Source organism: Periplaneta americana, chromosome 7 (assembly GCF_040183065.1).
Source record: "Periplaneta americana isolate PAMFEO1 chromosome 7, P.americana_PAMFEO1_priV1, whole genome shotgun sequence".
Taxonomy (NCBI): Eukaryota; Metazoa; Arthropoda; class Insecta; order Blattodea; family Blattidae; genus Periplaneta; species Periplaneta americana.
The window spans coordinates 143,112,749-143,129,063 of NC_091123.1; the positions used below are offsets into that span (position 1 = coordinate 143,112,749).

Below are 16,315 nucleotides of genomic sequence, written 5' to 3' on the forward strand. Positions count from 1 at the left end.
AATAGTCAAGATCAGTTACATAATATAAGGAGAATATAAAATAAAGTAGAAAACTACATATAATCAAAATCAGTTACATAACATACACAATTTATAATACATAAACTGCTCGAGATAATTCGATGATTAATTCACTTGAGATACAGTATACAGTTAATATACTGATAGGAAAATATATGTGGGTTACAAGACATAAAAAGTTGAATAGCAAAATCGTACTATATAGCATACAGTTACAAATGATTAAGTAATATATCAAGATAATGAAAAAGGGGGGGGGGAAGAAGAAGAGAGAGGAGAAAAAAATAACAACTTGGTCATTTAAAACTAGTTAGAGACTTCCGCAAGAGTCCAGTTCTGTTCAATAAAAACATTTCTAAGTAGAGTGTGCTTAAAAGATTTTAGACTCCGACTGCTCCTGATTTCCTGTGACAAGGAATTCCAGGAACGGGCTGTGTGTATTGTGAAGGAAGCAGAGTAGAGAGATGTTTGATGATATGCAATTGATAGAACAAAGTTATCCTGTGAACGCGTATCACGGTTGTGGTGGTATGCGTTACGGTGATTTCAAGTAAACAGTGTACCTGCTGAATACTCCGTTCGCCAGTAACTACCGTAGGATGCGTAAGCAGTGTACCTGCTGAATAATAATGCCGAAGGTTAAAGGTTCTCAGGCGCATATTTTTGCAGCGGAATTTGGTGAGTGTTTTGAAATGAATGACGGGAACAGTACATGTAAATTATGTAATAACATACCAGGTGACAAGCGATATTATATACAGAGACATTGTAGCACAAAAAACGAAAGGATACTCAAACCCACGAATAATTCTATGATATTTTTCTGCACGTAACGAAAGGTACGTAAAAATATATCTTTGTAATGCTATGAAGCGTATATTTACTTTTAGAGCTGTCCAGATTTGTTTATGTGCACCTTGTTATTCCCGTAATCGATCGCAGATGTCCTCGTAATAGCTCACGTCCTCGGTCTATGTGCATGCTGCAGTCAACTTGTGTAATCGGTCACCAGCATTACAAGCCTAGTGATGACCGTCGCATAATTCAACACACAGCAAAATCTCGTGCAAAATAATAATCACTTACGTCAAGCATATGCATGGGGCTGTATTTACAGAGGATTTACATCAGGATTAACCTTATGTGAGATTATGTACACAGCTGTGACGCAGTCTTAACACTTAATTTAAAGAGACAGGGAGTGCGTCACGTTTATAATCCTGTGAGAAGAACAAAAGTAATAAACACGGCGCGGCGGCTGACTGTCTACAGAAGTGAAGTACTGCACCAGTATTTGTTTTTAAATTAGAATCCCATGTCTACCTCCTACAGCAAGATATTGTGACTCATACAAATAACAGACCAGCAACAAGGGCTGGGACCACGCACACCTACTTTGAGAACTTTGTCAAATTTATTTTCTCATTATCAAATGTAAGATAGAGTCAATATGACCACACTAAGCTGTTCCCACACACCTAATAGTAAACGCAGGGTCTCCACCAGTGAAAAATAAAAGGAACCAAACTTGGCGGAAGAAAATACCAGATCTGGGAGAAAAGTATTACATTCACTTTTCTCCAAATTTTACAAATACTTTTTTTCCCCTAGTTTAGTCTTTTATATAATACTTCGATGTAACTTACTGAGTTTTTTATTTTACTTATCCATAATGGCTTTACTGGTATCGATGCGTTACATGAAACATAAAACACTAAAAATAGAAACTTTCCATAACTTGATCAGAATTGACTTTCAATCGACTGTTTTAACCTTTCTAATGTTTGTAATATGATATGTATAATATACAGTATTATGTACAATACAGGGCATATCAAAAGTCCGGTAACACTTTCACTATTTTATTACACAAAAACTACTAATGATAGCACTTTCAAACACACGTCAGTTTAAAGTCAAACTCTCAAAGTTCATTTTACACCTTAAAGTACGGTCACACGTCGCTACTTTTGCAGCGCTACTTTTATACTGCAGCTGCAAAAGTTGCGTGTCGTGTTCACACGTAAGCCAAAAGTAGCGCGCTGCACGCTACTTTTCGTGCTGCGCAACCCGAGTGCAGCAAAAGTTGCAACTGGAGGTTGCGAGTCTGTTCACACGCAAGGCGCTACTTTTGCAGCCGCAGTCTTGCTGCAAGTTCCCATCTCAGTGTTGACTTCTCAATATACATTTTGTGGTTATGTTCGCATTATTAAGAAACTTATGCGAAAGCTTCCTTATCTATTATTTGCTTTTCTGTCGTATCTAGTATTCAGAAATTGACATTATTTTTACTATAAAGCTTTTAAAAACGCTTATATACTTAAATGATAACCAACAGTATATTCACGTAATCAATGTTGGCAACCCTCCTGTTTGGATCTACGCTACGGAAAATTAAAAAAATGAATTATATCCTCAGCAATTATACTCAGACTGTGTTGTGTATTTAATAACTGTTACAAATAATTTATTTTCATCACATTTAGCATTAAAATATATCCAAACGATAAAAGTATCATTGGCACATTTGGGTGGTGACACTGGTTGCAACCGCAGCAAAAGTTTCAACAAAACCGATATCAAGAATGCTGCGGCTGCAACCCTGAGAACCCTGTTCACACGTCGCTACTTTTAAGTTGCGCGCAGCATGGAAAAGTAGCGGGCAGCAGGTTCGGCAGTCGCTACTTTTCGGGTTGCACCGTTGTTCACACGTCGCAGTACAAGAGTTGCGCAGTCTTTTGTACTGCAGCGCTGCAAACGTAGGCGACGTGTGATCGTACCTTTACAGAGATTCAATGTGTGAACCACGAGTGCCTCGGCAGATGTCCAAACGGTAATCAAACTCTTCCCATACCCTTTTCAACATATCCTCTGTGACCGTGGCGGCAGCTTCTCGAATTATGGTTTCTAGTTCCCCTAAATCACGTGGCAAAGGCGGTACAAACACACGGTCCTTTAGGTACCCCAATAGAAAAAATTCACATCCAGTCATATCGGGTGACCTTGGTGGCCATGTCATGAAACATCTGTCCCTTACTCCAGCACGTCCTATCCAACCATCAGACATCTCCGTATTCAGGTAAGCACGAACTGCATTGTGGAAATGTGGCGGAGCCCCATCTTGCTGAAAGATGAAATCTTCATCGAGATCTTGTCTAAGTTGAGGCACCAACCATTGCTCCAACATGTCCAGATATGAATGTCCAGTCACAGTAGCCTCAATGAAGAAGAAAGGTCCGTACAGTTTTCGTCGTGACAACGCGCAGAAAACATTCACCTTTGGTGAATCACGCTCATGTTCAATGATTCTGTGAGGTTTCTGTGTACCCCAAACACGACAGTTGTGCTTGTTAATTTTTCCACTCGTATGGAATGTCGCTTCGTCGCTGAAAATTAAGTTTTCGCTACGAATTTTCTTCCCAGCTACAACAACAGGCAGCAGACGACGATGACTTATTCAGCCGTATAAAGTACTCGTATTTGTTATTGTATTGCATTAAACTAATCTTATTTTTATAGATGGCATTCCCAAAATTAAAGTTTACTGAAAACAAAAAGAGAGGAAGAAAATTACAATGAAACAAAAGTACTCCTGATCTACTACTGTCCTTCCTGGATTACAATGTCTTGACAGTTGCATTGCAATGCACAATCATATTCATACGAATATTCTCAAAACGAAAATTCCTATGCTGATAGTCACTTAAGGGGTTAGGTACAGGTTATAGCAGTAATATTTTTGGAAATATTCAACATTTTTTTCCTCCATTACTGTATCTTGTACAATAATTAAAATTGGTATGTGTAAAACACTGTTCTTCTGCTATATGAAAAAAAGTATTTTTACGATTTATAAAAGTTATTTATATATATATATATATATATATATATATATATATTTTCCAAAATTAAAAATAGTGGCAGTTCACTGTGCAGTGTTGAAGCGTTTCCCTCATAACTCATAAACTTGTTAACTTTTCATATTCTCTCTCTTCTATTTTATTACTGAAACTCATGTTTACAATATCATGCTCTTTCACCTAATTCCTTAATAAATAATATATTTTTTTATTTTGTGTTAAAGAAAAGACTGATATTTGACCATTTCTTAAATGACTTTATTTTTAATCAGACAATCTATCAAAGGTATAAAACTGATTTTGCATCATATTGTAGATATGACATGCATAAATGAACACAAAAAATTTCATCAAAGAATGTTGGATAGTTTTTGAGTTATGACGGAAAAGTTTCATCATTGCACACCATTTTTAATTTTGAAAAAAAAAAAAAAAAAAAAAACATAGCCTATATCAATAATTTTTTCAATCGTAAAAATATTTTTTTTTTCAAATAGCAGAAGGACAGTGTTTTACACATACTAATTACCATTTTTGTACAAGATACAGTACTGGAAGAAAAAATTGTTGAATATTTCCAAATTTTACTGCTGCAAGCTGTATCTAACCCCTTAAGAGAAGGTCGATTGTTTATTTGATAGTGATGTAGATGCTGTTTCTTCTTTCGTATTCATGGAATGCATATTTAAATGCTTAATATGTTTTTTTTTTTACTGCAGTGAACTTTTAGTGCATAGCCTCTTGTGTCCTTGTATTTCTACATTACATACTTCACAAGTAATTTTATCGTCATTAAAATAGAAATGCGACCAAATTCTTCTATAAATTGCTGTATCTTGTGCCCGTTTCGCTTTGGCATTTTCGTACTGGGATACTCTTCATCTGTACTGAATGCAAATACTGTATATAACTGACTATGGTATTGCTATCTACGGTCATTAGTTTTATAGGCATACGCAAGTCCCTCATGCATTTGTATGTATTCAATACCTCCCTCTGCAGTGTATTACGTCACAGCAGACGGAAGGCTGGTTTACTGCATACAGTTCTATAGGGGAACAACTTACAAAACTCCGTTGGTCTGCCCATGCGTCAATCTTAAAGAGTTACATAATATACTATTTAACTCCTCCTTCCTGTCAACCAATAGTAGCGCGTACTGATAGCAGTAATGCGTCAGATGACTTGTCAATCTGTAGCGACAATGGTTTAGATTAAAGGAGGGAAAATCCAAACTCCGCCTCCAGCACAGCGGTAAGGTTTAGTAACTTCCTACAACGGAGTTTTGCCAGTTGCAGGCCTATAGCAGTGCAGAACATAACTTGCGTACACTGCTAATCACCACCACCACCACCACCATCATCATCATCATCATCATCAAAGTTTGAAAGCTGAACTAACTTTTAAATTCTCAAACATGGGGTCTCCTTAACCGTATAGTCGGCATGGAAACAAGCTAACTCGAAGAAAAACATAAAATACATGAGTCCTATGTAAGTGGCATAAGAAGATGAAATATCTGAAAGCATCAGAAGCCTAATTAGAAGAAGCGGATGAAATAATAATTTCGAATCAGGATACAAAGCCAGTAAACATAACGAGAGTTCTATCAAAAATGGACATTCCGGCTCTCAGATAGACCTACAGATTTTTCCACTTCATTAACAGGTTGTCAGAAATCTTGTGCTTCGCTTCGAAGGTCAGCTCTATTACATTATCCACGTTCTATCCCTAGCCAAAAATATCAACTCATCTCCTGTCAGTGCTGACATTCAATCTATCTCGTAACGCAACACACAATACACGTATGTCCCACATTCAGTGTGAGTGAGATATGTCTGAACCCCGGGGAACCGAGTGACTCAAGCAGCGAGTATAAGATACACGTCACCGCTCACTTTCACAGGTCAGGGTCGCAGGTTACAGGTAAGTTCATTACTATTCAGTGACATTTCCCAGAAATGAACAAAATTGTTTTCTGAAATAATTCTATCAACTTTATCAGCTATAAAGCGCCACAATGTCAGACATGTGATTTCTATCAGAGTTATCACTAGGACACGGAAGTTCATGCATTTGCTTTTTTTTCTTAGAGGTTAAAAATGTATGCTTATACATTATGTGCACGAATTATGGAATTTTCAGTTATTTGAACATGATTTTATGGCGCATATAACTGTATACTTTCGTGATTTTGATTAATCCATCATATTTCAATATTTTAGTGCCTATATGGCATATTTTAATAAGTTTTATGGTATTTTTAAAATCTGGAGCTTTGTATTATGCTCGGCACATATTAATAGCCAACGAGGTTGTTAATTCATTGGACTCGAATGATGCTACATCAATAGAAACAGTGCAAAATATTTTGTCAGGCACTGGGTTAGAAGAGAATCTTGTTTTCATATCTGCCCATTTTTCTTTCTAACAACAGCCATAACGTCACTGGAAGATGTAGATCTTCCTTAAATGAATCACTTACTGTTTAAAAAAAAAAAAAGAAAAAAAACAATATGCAATTTAAGTTCTGTTCAAAAAATGGCGGTGTTGTAATTTATGTTAAAAACATCTAAATTACAAACAGATTGATGTAGGTCATATATGAGATGAAAAAAAAATTGAGATGACCGTAATTGAATTAAGTGATCATACGCTGATAATTGCTGCGTTGTATAGATCACCAGATGGCTGTGTTGATATATTTTTAGAGGACATGGAAAAATGTCTAAATTTCCTAACATCTTTAAAGGGCGAGGTAGTAATCTGTGGCCACATAAATGCTCATTTTGACATAACTTCTAGTAGGCAGTCAGCCTTTTGTTTACAAAACCTTCTAAGTCAAGAAGGTTTTCATTGCGTAAATCGAGAACCTGCAAGAATTAATGCATGCCTGGATAATATAATAACAAATATGAATCAGAACAATTATATGTGCTCTTTAGTTAAGAATAACATATCTGACAATGATTACACTAAAGTTTGTAGTTAAGTGTAACGCTAATCTAAATCTAAATAGTATGATATTAACTAGATGTTTTACAGATTTGGGTATACAAAATTTTTCAAATTCATTGAGAAGTATTGATTGGTCTAACATCTTAGATAAAAATAAGTATTCCGCGGAAACAAATTTTGAATTATTTTTTTTAACTTTTTTACAGGAGTTTGACATAAGTTCCCCTGTCGTAAAGAGGTCTATGAAATCGTGTACTTTATTAGGCTCTAAAGGTAAAAGTTGGTATTCCCCTAAATTACATGCTATGAAAGACAAATTAATGTTACTACAAGATATGTGTAAAAAAAACTTGTGTGATAACAAAATAGTCAAAGATTATCAGGTTTCCTATAGGAAAGAGATACAGGCTGAGAAACAAAAAGCTAATGAAATGTTTATAAACAAAGCTGATAATAAATGTAGGGCAGCTTGGTCAATAATAAATTCTATAGCTCAAAAAGGTGAAAACAAAAATAAGAATTGTAGGGATCTGCATCCAAATGTTTTAAATGATTATTTTACAAAATCAATAGGTAAAATCATCTCCAGTATACCTACATCATTAGAAGAAGCATTAAATAGTCTTCATCAGTCAAACATTCGAGTTAATGTCAATTTCACCTTAAGTGAGGTATCTTGTGAACAGGTCTTTGAAGCCATTTGTAAGTTAAATGATACTAAGAGTAAAGATTATTATGAGGTATCAGCCAACCTTGTAAAATCAGTCGCTAATAGTATAGTTATGCCATTGACTTACTGTATTAATTTGTGTATACTACAAGGTGTATTTCCAAATATGTTAAAAATAGCAAAAGTTATACCTATATACAAGAAGGGTGACATTACATTGCCTAGTAGTTATCGGCCTATCTCCTTAGTCCCAATATTTAGTAAAATCTTTTAAATCTTGATAAAAGATCAATTCTATAGTTATCTTGAAACTAATAACTTAATCTTAAATCAGCAGTATGGTTTCCGTACTGGAAAGAGTACAGTGGCTGCAGTAAATTCTCTTTTGGAAACTGTATATCATGCATATGAAAATGGTGAAAGTACAAAGGCAATTTTTTGTGACCTTAGTAAGGCATTTGATTGTGTTAATCATAAGATCCTGTTGGCAAAACTTGAGTACTATGGTGTGAATGTAAAAGAAATTAAACTGTTTAAATCGTATCTTGAAGAAAGATTTCAGATTGTTTCTGTAAATGGTGTACAATCTGAATCAACACACGTTTTAGTGGGGGTTCCTCAGGGCTCCATTTTAGGTCCTTTACTGTTTATAGTTATGTTAAATGATGTTGGACAATTTGTAAACTGTAATTCTAAAGTTATTTTGTATGCAGATGATACAACTTTCCTAAATGTCAATAGGTCACTAGATATTCTTACAGAACAAACAGAAAGCACATTACATCAGTGTAAAGTTTGGTTTCATAAAAATGATTTTTATCAATGATGAAAAAACACAAATGCTGACATTTACTAAAAAAGATATTAGTGAGGGTAACCAAGAGGATATTAAACTGTTGGGTTTCCTCATAGATAGACATCCATCTTGGAAATCACATATTAGGTATGTATGCAGTGTTATCTTCTGTAACCTATTTGTTAAAAAAATTGATGAACATTGTTAGTTTTGAATATGTTCGAAATGCATACTTTGCCTTTTTTCAAAGTGTATTCAGATATGGACTTATTTTGTGAGGAAATTCTAGTGATATTACAGACATTTTATTAATTCAAAAGAAAGTTATTAGAATACTGACAGCTTGAAAAAGTAGAACACACTGTAGACCTCTGTTCATACAGGCAGGTATTCAGACCGTCATAAATCTGTACATATATGATGTTCTAGAGTTTATGAAAGAACATTTGCAAGATTTTAATATGAGAAGTGAGATACACAATCATACAACGAGGAATAGGCAATTATTAGATTATCCACTTTGTAGACTTAGTGTGACAAAAATACTATAAATTGATTGGAATCAAATTATTTAATAAGCTCCCTGTAAACATTCAACTTCTTCCTGTTGAAAGTTATAAAACAAAATTGTACAGTTGGTTAATTAAAAACCCACTTTACTCAATAAATGAGGTCTTTGAAATTGACATACATTTTTAAACAATGCAGTTTTAAATGTTATGGTTGTTGTTTCTTAACTTTTTTTTAATAATGAGACTTTAAATGAAACCTAGTGGTAAATCAATTTACATTTAAATTTCAATGTATTAATGAACAGAGTAAATTGCACTACCTTATGTTGCATTTTTAAAGTTTATCATTAGCCTCTGTTTGTAGTATTCTTAATTAGTTATTAAACATATCACAATTAGTACTTGATACTGTCTTTTATCTAGTAAATATAGTACTTTTAACTTTATATTATGTAATTTGATAAATATCTACATTGTTTTTATAATTAAATTTTTATTTTGTATATCTATGAAGTGTATTGCAGTAAGATTGTAACATTTGACAATGTCTATAGTGAAGTTTTTCATTCAATGACAATAAAGATTATTATTATTATTATTATTATTATTATTATTATTATTATTATTATTATTATTATTATTATGGGACAAAAGTGAAAGAGAAAGTGAATTATGTAATTTCAAAATATTCTGGTTATAAACAGATCTGCGATATTCGAGACATCCTCGAAGCAAAAATCGTCTGTCACACCAAGAGACTTGCTTCTCTCTGTGGAGCAGTTAACATCATTTAAATATGCCCCAATAACATCTTGTGACGTGGAGAGAAGTTTTTCACGTTACAGAAGTGTTTTGCGAGACAACAGACGAAGTTTTTCATTTGAACATTTGTGCAAAGTGATGGTTGTGAACTGCAATTCATCAGTCAACATTGGCAGCGGGACCACTTCTGCTTCAGCCTCTTCTAAGGAATAATGTAAGTTTATTATTATTAATACTAACTCGTCTAGTCTACTGTCAAGGGACATTAATTCTTTTAATTTAATAGTGCACATTTATTGGCATATTTTCAACTTTTTAAGAGCATATTCGCATGCATATTTCATAATATTTTAGGGCAGACGTCTCAATAGGGCCTCCTAGGAGCACTTCCTCCTCTCTCTATTTTTTTTATGTAAAAGTGAAACAAGATGCGGGAGCAGTTCGTGTATCTCCGTATGACGTCATTGACCGCGACGTTTGAATAAACATCTGCAACCGCTACGATGTTGTGTCCATCTCCGAGGAAAGAATGTTCTTATTACCGCAAATGTATGAAGAAATAAAAGCTTTCATAGGGCAAGTGAAATTGTGGGAGTCGCAAGTTTCAGTGGGTAACTGTTACCACTTTATTAATCTAAAATTGTTACCTACGTATTCTGAATCTAGACCAGTGTAACAAATATAATGAAGTACTGAAGGTCTTCAGAAAATAATTTGAGACCAGATTTAAGGTTGTTTGTGAATTTCTAAGATGTTTCGGTTATTTTTAATTATTGAAAACATTACGAACTATATTATTTAACTGTTATTGTAATTAATATATTAATATTGACGTATCATAAAAATACGTACTTTAACAACCAACAAGTTTAATTGTAATTTTAGTATTATTTAATTGAATTTTATTTCATTTAATACAGTATAAACTTAAAAAAAAAAGAGAGATACCAAAAACCATTTACTAGAAATGAAGTACTGTTGTTGTTTTGTCAACGGTCCGAAGCCAGGTCTGAACGTCATAAGTGATACCAACAAGGCACCACTTATGAGGCAACTAGGCCAGGAGATAATGGAGTAAGGTGGCCAGTTCCTTGTGCTTAAATAATTACGTAACATGTATGGTTCTTCATGCTTCAGATGTCTTATTTTTACTAATTGATATATATATACTCAGAAAATAAATTTATTATCATTATTATTATTATTATTATTATTATTATTATTATTACTGCAAACTACTTAAGAAATTTTAATCCTTTCGAAAATAACCGTCTATTGTGACAGTACAACTCAAAAGTGCAGATTTGTGACATTTCTCCCTCGACAGTTACAACTTAGCTCGCTCATGCTTGTAACATGAATCAGCGATCGGCTATCTTCGGGTATTGCACTGATCTCTTCTGCTGACCATGCTATCTACACTTGCTCTCTGTAACAACTTTCATGCGTTGGCCTTGAGACGCCTGTTTTAGCGCATGGACTTCCGGACCCTAGTTATCACCCATTTTGATAAGAAATTTCAAAATTCAATACAATATTAATTACAATAGAGCACTTTAAACACGTAAATGTGTAGCCTGTACGAAAGACGTGAAATATACAATAAACTAAGCAAGAAGAGGTGTGGAAAAATCCATAAGATAATGAACAAGATTATATACAGTCATTATATAGAACATATATGATTGTGAAGGAAGGGTCTTAACAGGGCGTCAAAAAATCTGAGGTGTATCAGGCCACCTGCAAATGGAATACGTCACCAGCTTCGGGAATGAAACTACAGTTGTGTTAGTTCGAATGTTTTATTTTTGTTTAGATATAAAAATGGAGAGTACGATCTATGATGAGAGAAATAATTAATGAAGGGCATGCAAGCTAATGCGGTACTTGCGTTCTTATTTTAGAGTACAAACAAAAAGAGAGAGAGGGAGAGAGAGTAAGAGAAAAAATGTAGCCTATCTGTTTTCTAGACAGATCACGTGACCTGGTTATGAAAGCGATACCTACTGAAAGGGTCTACTCTATGACATGTCGTAATGCAATTTATGTTTGGGATGTTTTATTGACGTTCACTGCGTATCTGCAAGGTGGCCTTGTACACGGTTACGGACTGCTAAATTCGCGCTGAGTAAGGAGGAATGTCAATTTGTGTGACACGTGGCTTCATAACTCAAACCCGTGCCCGAGATTCTGGAGGATGCATTCACACAACTTGTCTGGTTATCCAGAGCAATCTCATCTCGCGAAACAAAAAGGAAAATTTAATTAAATCGCCAGACACGTGCTGTCTCCACCCAAGTGTCATGCCTGTGCGCTCCTCAGTAGCTGTTGGTTTCTATCTGTGACACGTATTACATCATGGAGCTACAACAGCCTTTCAATAAGTGACGACACAATCCCCTTTTACAATAAAATAAAATAGAAAACCAGTTTTTTTTAAGTTGACAGCAGTGTGCCATATTACGTTGTTTCATCTCCAGATTTCAGCAGAAACATTCCTTATATATCATAAGCACCAAGTAAGTGCTATAGACATAGGCAAAAGTACAAATATTTTAGTCAAATACCGTACAATAATTAAAATGTTATACAGGACATATCAAAAGTCCGGTAACACTTTCACTATTTTATTACACAAAAACTACTAATGATAGCATTTTCAAACACACGTCAGTTTAAAGTCAAATTCTCGAAGTTCTGTTTACACCTTACAGAGATTCAGTGTGTGAACCACAAGTGCCTCGGCAGATGTCCAAACGATAATCAAATTCTTCCCATACCCTTTTTAACATATCCTCTGTGACCGTGGCGGCAGCTTCTCGAATTCTGGTTTTTAGTTCCCCTAAATCACGTGGCAAAGGCGGTACAAACACACGGTCCTTTAGGTACCCCAATAGAAAAAATTCACATCCAGTCATATCGGGTGACCTTGGTGGCCATGTCATGAAACATCTGTCCCTTACTCCAGCACGTCCTATCCAACCATCAGACATCTCCGTATTCAGGCAAGCACGAACTGCATTGTGGAAATGTGGCGGAGCCCCATCTTGCTGAAAGATGAAATCGTCATCGAGATCTTGTCTAAGTTGAGGCACCAACCATTGCTCCAACATGTCCAGATATGAATGTCCAGTCACAGTAGCCTCAATGAAGAAGAAAGGTCCGTTCAGTTTTCGTTGTGACAACGCGCAGAAAACATTCACCTTTGGTGAATCACGCTCATGTTCAATGATTCTGTGAGGTTTCTGTGTACCCCAAACACGACAGTTGTGCTTGTTAATTTTCCGAGTCACTCGTGGTTTACACATTGAATCTCTGTAAGGTGTAAACAGAACTTTGACAGTTTGACTTTAAACTCACGTGTGTTTGCAAGTGCTATCATTTGTAGTTTTTGTGTAATAAACTATTGAAAGTGTTACCGGACTTTTGATATGCCCTGTATTTACAGAAGTTCGTGATTATACTACTCTGTTCATTTTCAAGCGTTCCCGATATGCCTTGTCGTATTTTAGCTTTTTATGCTTCGTCATTTCACTGAAACTAACTGTTGAGCACAACTATTTCACAATTATTTCTCCCTAAACTTAATTTTTTTTTATTATACTAGCAGAACTTGTAATTCTGGATCGAATGACACCAAAACTAACGCTGTACGATATATAATTCCAGAGTTATAGGCGTTTATTGGCGCATGATTCAACGTTTTATCTCTCTATATCGTCGCTAGGCAGCCGGGTAGAACAGCTGGCTACGGACTGGAAGGTCCGGAGTTCGATCCTGGATAGTGATGAAATTTTCTCGTTGCCCAACTTCCAGAACGGTCCCGAGGTTCACTCGGCCCCTATAAAATTCAGTACCGGGTCTTTCCCGGGGGTTAAAGGTGGTCGGAACATGGTGCCAACCAAACCACATTCTTCTAGTGCCGAGATAAAGAAAGCATTGGGCTCTATTTCCATGCCTCCTCAAGTGCCTTCATGGCATGTACCGGGGATACCTTTACTTTTTTTTTTTTTAATATCATCGCTAGCTCCACCACTCCTATAAGAAAGAAGTCATTTTTTAAGCTTAAACCTCAAATCGCGAGAATTATTCTCTCTAAATCTGTAGATCCAAAAGACTGGAACTAGTAGGGGAAACTGGGCTAAGTCCGCAGTAGTGCATAGGGTAAACATTGGTAATTTCGTGATAATTTCATGAAAACTAATTTAAAATGCAAATGTGTAAATATATCCTTATTCCGATTTTTTCATCTAAAAGACGAAAACTTGCTGTACAAATCTGAAGACATAAAAGATTGGATACGTTCTTGAATATATGCCAAGAACCACTTTTATAACTTAAGCTGAAAGGTTGGTTATTTCGTGATAACCTTGGTAATTTCGTGAGAGGTAGAAGAATTGTGGAAAAATTCATTAAAGTCAAATGAAATTCTCATTTATTGTTACAAGACTTCAAACATAGTAATTCCGTCTAATATTCATAGCAAGAAAACATAGAAATACATATCTACACATAATAAGAATGAAATCAAAGTAAAAATTGAAATTGAAAAGGCATCTTCTTTGCCCTGAAAGGGTGAACACTTTTATTACTGACTTTACTATAGCCTATATTACTAGGGTAACTCCAAAAGTAATGCATAACATTTGTTTAAAAATTATATTTTTATCCTACAGCTTTGCTATATTCACAGAATGTAGATCATCCTTAAGGAACAAAATGTCACTTTTCCATATAATCCCTGCCCCTTTCAACTGCCTTACGTAACCTAGGAACGAGGGCCTGTAGACCAGCACAGTAAAAGTCTGGACCAACACGTCTGAGCCACTCTTTAGCAGCGTGCACAAGGGAGTCATCTTCTAACTTCGTTCCGCGAAGGGATCCTTCAGTTTACCAAAGAGATGGTAATCGCACGGTGCCAGTTCAGGACTGTAATGCGGATGTTTCAGTGTTGTCTATCCGAATTTTCTGATCTGGTCTGTGGTCTTGTGACTAACATATGGCTGTGCGTTGTCGTGCAATAGCAGAACATTCTGCTTCTCTCGATGTCGTCGAACACGACTCAGTCGAACTTGAAGTTTCTTGAGAGTTGCAACATACGCGTCAGAATTAATGGTGGTTCCGTGTGGCATGATGTCCACAAGCAAGAGTCCTTCTGAATCGAAAAACACAGTAGCCATAACGTTTCCTGCCGAAGGTGTACTTTTGAATTTCCATTTCTTTGGTGAATTTGCATGATGCCACTCCATTGTCTGCCTCTGTCTCCGGTCCAAAATGGTGGAGCCATGTTTCATCTTCTGTCACAATTCTTGCAAGTCATCTAGCACTTATCATTGACACTTAGCATGATAACAAATCAAACAGAAGCTACACTGAACCCATTGCGTCTCCGTTTTCTTTTCTGTTATCACATATTGTCTTCAGATTTCTAAAATTCCTATTGTAATACATTTTATACTATTTTAAAAATTGTAACACTTAATGCTCAACAAAATTTCGCCTCAAACAGCTAAGATTTCTATCAGTAAGTCTAAGCCTATATGGCGACTACAGATGTATCTAAAATTCCAAAAACATTTCCTAAAATTTCATGAAGATACAATAAATCTTTGTACCAAATATCATATGTTTACCTTTAGTAATAAGCCTGTAATGTAATTACAAAACTCCACAAAATTTGTATGCCAGAGAAGTCGACGCAAACTTGCTCTCTCCGAACATAAAAGCTCACTGAAGCAACTACAATAGTCACACAAAGCGTAGCTGTATGTTTCTGGAAACTGGACAACATATGCAATCCCTTGGCGGAAATTTGGATCTCGTAACACCATTGGTTAGTTCACAAAAGAGCAAAGAAAAAGTATCACGAAATAACCACTGCCACGAAATTACCAATGTTTACCCTATATGATTTTACTACGGCTTTACAATAGCGTGAACGTACGTTTTGAGAGACTGTCAACAGGAGGCATATCCTCTGAAGTGCTATAGAAAAAAATCAAGCATATTGGTCGACACCTGTGTCGGCAATACAGTGAAACATCGAAAGTTGGTTGTTTTTCGTGTTTTGCTACACAACTGTGAAGAAAGTGACCATTGTTACATATAAATTGTTCCTTTTATGTTACCTTTATAAAGTATTTCATAAATATTACTACTACGGAATTAGTCAAGTCCTATTGCGGATTTATCCGCACTGTTGCGAAATTACCCTAGTTGTTCTTTTTCAACTGTAATATATGTAAAACTAAATATATTTACATTTTAATAGTTCTCTTTATCTCATTTGGTAATGAAAGGTTTCGTTCATGTCTACATACCTTGATAATATTTTTCAATAAACATTTTGATAAAAATATGATAGATTTACTTCTTAATATTGCGGAATTAGCTGAGTCTCCCCTAATTATATAAAATTCGGGCATTATTGACGACAGACATGTTATTCTATTGAACCTGACGCAAGTTGCAGAAGTTTATTCTCGCAGTTTTTGAGCCCAGCAAATGTTTGTGTCATGGCCCATGAGCTGTTTGTTCTACTGCAGTCTGAAATTACGTATTTTATATTGTTCGAACAGGAGATACGTGACAGCAGAGGAGTGATTGTTTGGCGATAACGTGATCGCAATTGCAGGAATCTGCTCCACTGTTCCACCTTCCCCACGGGCTTCGCAAAACAAAGCAATTCCGCAGATGCATGAAAATCGTTCTAATGAAAACAACGGCTGATTAAATT

The 16,315-nt window shown here is 35.4% G+C and overlaps 1 protein-coding gene across 2 annotated transcripts in view; it reads right to left on the reverse strand.

Annotated features, from left to right (window-relative positions):
• The window catches only part of Miga (mitoguardin), a 714,963-nt gene that overhangs the window by 228,189 nt on the left and 470,459 nt on the right, over window positions 1-16,315 (reverse strand). The gene's annotated exons all lie outside the window — the stretch shown is intronic.